We start from the raw sequence: 5196 nt of genomic DNA on the forward strand, positions 1-5196 counted from the left end.
ATGATCTCCGTTCTCCTCCACCCGTGAAATAGCGAGATTACTTTTTCTCTCTTGGTGAGATCTGAGCCAGCGCTTAGGCTTGCCAACATCCAGGTGGGGCCTGGAGGCCTCTTGGAATGGCAACTGATCCCCAGACGACCATCCCACCGGGAGGAAATGGCAGGTGTGTGAGGTCAGCTCTATGGCATTATACCCCACTGACGTCCCTCCCCTCCCCAAGCCCCACATTCTTCCCAAACTCCACCCCCAAATCTCCAGGAATCTCCCAACCCAGAGCTAGTGGCAACCCGAGCCAGTGCTCAGAGCTAATAAACCATCTTGTCCAGTTTGTTGTAGTGGTTAGACACACGGATTCTAATCTGGGAGAACCGGGTTTGATTGCCCACGCCTGCACATGCAGCTGCTGGTGTGACCTTGGGTCAGTCACAGGTTATCTCAGAGCTGTTCTCTCAAGGGCAGTCCTCGAAAGAGCTCTCTCAGCCCCACCTACCTCACAGGGTGTCTGTAGTGGGGAGGGGAAGGGAAGGAGATTGTAAGCCGCTCTGAGACTCCTTCGGGTAGTGAAGGGCAGGGTATAAATCCAGTCTCCTCCTCTTCCTCCTTCCTGGTGTTGGGAAGCGAGGCAAGTAGTGGAACTCTGAGAACATAAGAAAAGCCAATGTTGGATCAGGCCAATGGCCCATCCGGTCCAACACTCTGTGTCACACAGTGGCCAAAAATACCAGGTACCATCAGGAAGGTCCAGAAGTGAGGCCAGGACATTAGGAGCCCTCCCACTGTTGCCCCCCACAAGCACCAAGAATACATTGCATCACCTGCCCCACTGATGGAGTCCGAGACTTTCTCCAGGTCCGAGACCTTCTCCAGCCTTTGCTCAAATGCCCAAGAATACTCTTAGGCATGTATAGAGTGCCTTTCCCTCAGCATTATCAAAAAGTGTGCATTGCATTTCTGGGACTTAGGGTTGTTCTTACAAACAGGTGGGTCCTCCCCTCTTAAGGATGTCATCAGCTACTGTCAGTAGGGTACAGGGGTCACAATCTTGAGCTGGGAGACCTGGTTCAAATCCCCACTTAAGCTCACTGGCAGATATTGGGCCCGTCACTGTCTCTCTCAGCCTCACCAGCAACCGGGCCGTTGTGAAGAGGAAACTCTGTGCAATGAACCCCTAGGAGGGAGGCTGAGAATGCAAATACCATGAATAATATTAATAAACATTAATCAGCATTGATATTAATATTGCCCTTGTGAGACACCACCACAGACAGACCTTTTGTTTCGCCTTGTCTTATCCTTAATGCGATGCTCTTTAGTTGAGAAAGTTTATGGGCCCACCGCTGGATTCACCCATTACAGGGTACACAGGTTGGGTTTAGGGTCCCCACCGAGTGATTTGTGGGTTCTCCTCAGTTCCCAATATGTGTGGTGCCAATCTACCATGTGTAGAGTAATCAAGGGAAGGCATACGTGAGGCAGTGATGCTCTGTCTTCTTGGTGCTTGGGGGGGCCACAGTGGGAGGGCTTCTGGAGTTCTGGCCCTGCTGATGGACCTCTTGATGGCCGCTGGACTTTGGCCACTGTGTAACACAGAGTGTTGGGCTGGATGGGCCTCTGGCCTGATCCAACATGGCTTCTCTTATGTTCTTATGTCTGCAGCAGTGATGTTCTGTCTTTTTTGTGCTTGGGGGACCATAGTGGGAGGGTTTCTGGAGTTCTGGTCCCACTGGTGGACCTCCTGACGGGGCTGGGTTTTAGACACTGTGCGACACAGAGTGTTGAACTTAGGGCTGCCAAATGCCCCCGGGGGGCAGAATTCCCCCCGCTTTCGAGCCCCGATTCCCGCTCCCGCGGAATCGGGGCCCGGGGGAAACCCCACCCCCGCATGTGCGTCAGTTGAACTGGATGGGCCATTGGCCTGATCCAACATAACATGGCTTCTTTTATTATGTTCTTATGTGTGGCCTTAGAGGAGAAGGCCTCTTCCTTAGAAACTAGGACTTGCAAGCCAGTATAGCCCTCCTCTCTCCCATTTTACAAAATGGTGCCCTGGACTGTTCTGAGAAGGAATGTGAGAAGGGAATATTTTTACCTGTTTCTGAAATGCATGCATGCCACATCTATGAAGCAAACTATCTAGAACGCAGTGGTTAGCGGACTCTAATCTGGGAGAACCGGGTTTGGTTCCCCACAACTCCACTTATAGCTGCTGGATGACCTTGGGCAAGCCATAGTTCTGTCAGAGCTGTTCTTGAAAGAGCAGTTTCTCTCAGAGCTCTCTCAGCCCCACTTACCTCACAGGTTGTCTGTTGTGGGGAGGGGAAGGAAAAGGAGTCTGTAAGCTGCTCTGAGACTCCAAGTGAAGGGCAAGGTACGGTATAAATGCAATCTCTTCTCTTCTTCATAAATAGATGATGGCACATCTATCTTAGCTCTGCCTCTGCCATATCTCTTTTCTAGAATCTCGTTTAGGATCTCCTCATTTTTGAATCTCTGACTCTGCAACACCAATCTTGTTTCCAAATCAGTTTCTCTTTTTGTTCCTGATAAATATGCAGCTTCCCTGCCAAACCACCAGAATATCCTTGGCAAGCTTGTGTAATATAGCAACGGCAGACAAAACATAGGCAGCGCTATTGTCAAAAAAGGTCACAGAGCACAAGCCAAGAAACAGGCAGGCCTCGGAGTTGGCCTGGCAGTGACATAGATCTGAAGAACCAGCTATCTTTTTATTTATGTACTTGATTTATACCCCGCCTTTCTCCACAATGGGGACCCAGTGCGGTTTACGTCGTTCTCCTCTCCTCTGTTTTATCATCACAACAGCCCTGTGAGGTAGGCCAGAGTCTCTAATTATCACTCACCATCTAAACGTTCAGATTTCCATTTGAAGTGGCTCCCTTTCCTGGAGTCTGTTTTTAATGATGACGTGTTTTCCGGTGATTCTGTACCAAACAAGTATGATGAAGTTTACTGCATTTGTTTACTAGGTCCTATTTCTATAACGGTTTGTCTTTATTACTGTTGTTATCGTTCTGCACTTAAAATGATACAAATTTAAATCATGTGACCAGGTAGGCCAGGCCGAAAATGCGTGACTGCCCCAAGGTCGCCCAGCAAGCTTCCCTGGCAGGGTGGGGATTTGAACCTGCGTCTCCCAGATATCTGACACTGGTCTCAGTTTTTTCAGCGGAGCGGCCTGTGGCAAGGAGAGGACTCCGATGACCAGTCCCACAAAGGCCTCACTTCAAAAAGGATGTGGGCAGAATGGGGTGGGTGCAGAGGAGAGTGACGAGGATGATCGGGGGCCTGGAGACCAAGCCCTGTGAGGAAAGGCTGAGGGACTTGGGAAGGTTCTGTCTGGAGAAGAGGAGGTTGAGGAGGGACAGGATTGCTCTCTTGAAGTACTTGAAGGGCTGTCCCTTAGAGGAGGGCAGGGAGCTGTTCTTGTGGGCAGCAGAGGAGAGGACTCACAATCATGGGTTTAAAATAAGGGCGGGAAGGTACCGGCTGGATCTTACAAAACCTTTTTGACAGTAAGAGTTGTGCAAGAGTGGAATCAGCTGCCTCTGGAGGTGGTGAGCTCCCCCTCCCTGGCAGTCTTTAAGCAGCGGCTGGACAAACCCTTGTCAGGGATGCTCTAGGCTGATCCTGCATTGAGGAGGGGGGTTGGACTCGATGACCTGTATGGGCCCTTCCAACTCTGTGATTCTACGGTTCTATATTTAATCTAGAAAGAATTCTACCCAGCCTTCTGGCAGCACAGCAAGGATCAAAGAGGCCAGGTTCAAATCCCCTCTCTGCCACGGAAGCTGGCTGGGTGACCTTGGGCCAGTCACATGCTCTCTGCCTAACCTACTTCACAGGGTCGTTGTGAGGATGAAAGGGAAAAGGGGAGGATATTGCTGGCCACTTCGGGATCAGTCACATGCTCTCTGTCTAACCTACCTCACAGGGTCGTTGTGAGGATGAAAGGGAAAAGGGGAGAATATTGTTGGCCACTTTGGGGTCCATCTTGGGGAGAAAAGCGGGGCACAAGCAGAGGAAACAAATAAATAGCGACAAACCCTTCCTGCAGTGCAGGAAGTTTTTTCCCCATGGAAGAGGCATGCTTTGTTGGGGGAAGTCCCCCTACACCAAAGGAAGGCTTGGCAGTTGATTGACTAGAGTCACAGGATCCAACCCATAAACCTGCATTAAAGAAGTCAGCTAGCATTGTATGCCTTTAACAACTGCCTTGGTTGTGCTTTGGGGTGTTTAATGTCGGTTTAAGTGGCAGTTAAGCCATGTCACAGACAGCTAATTTGGTGTCTTGGTTAGAGCATCAAACTAGGGCTGATTCTGCATTGGCTTCTCCCTCTGCTGTTTCACGAAACCCACACTGGAACAGAAATTCCCCTCTGCCTTGCATGCTGCTTTCACTTTCTTTGATTCTCGGATTTTATGGTCGCTTCCACGCTCCATGCCACTTTCACTCTCTTTGATCATCCGCTTCCACGCCACTTTCACTCTCTTTGATCATCGGGTTTCACGGTACCTTCTGCATAGAATTATGGCCGTTTTATGGCCGTTCAGGGGTGACTTTGCAGTCCGTACGGTGTTGCCCCCAAGGTGTTTGAATGTGATTTTGAGTGGCACTTTTCCCTTCCGAGAAAATGTGGAGTTGCAGAATTGCCCTAGGACCAGGGAGACCTGAGGTTCAGATCTCCAAATGCCATGAAACTGGGTGATCTTAAGTCCAGTTAAGCCCTCTCTATCTAACCTACCTCACAGGGTTGTTGTGAGGATAAAATAGAGGAGGGGAGATCCATATATGGTTCCCTGGGCTCCCTGGAAGAGAAGGGTGAGAATAAAAAGGCAATCTCCCTTATAAATAAAAGCCGAATGGTGGTGGCATTTCTCTAGAACATTCCACACGCTCCAAAATCAGTTCGCTCTCTGATCTGTCATTCAGAGGGTCTCCCTATCCACTGGCTGCTGCTTTGCCTGAGTCCTGCCTCCAACATTCTAAACATTTTGCTGTTCCTCTCCCCCCCATAGCCAGTCAGAACACAGAGGTTATTTGCATATGCAGCCTCGTTGGCCTTTGCCTCGGAACACAGAGGTCGTTTGCATATGCGACTTGATTGGCTTTTGCCTCTAACATTCTAAACAGTCCAATCTCCAAGTGAGGGCTGGAGATCACTCAGAATTCCAACT

The sequence above is a fragment of the Gekko japonicus genome, unplaced genomic scaffold, assembly GCF_001447785.1.
Source record: "Gekko japonicus isolate JY-2015 unplaced genomic scaffold, Gekko_japonicus_V1.1 scaffold5249, whole genome shotgun sequence".
In the NCBI taxonomy this organism is placed as follows: Eukaryota; Metazoa; Chordata; class Lepidosauria; order Squamata; family Gekkonidae; genus Gekko; species Gekko japonicus.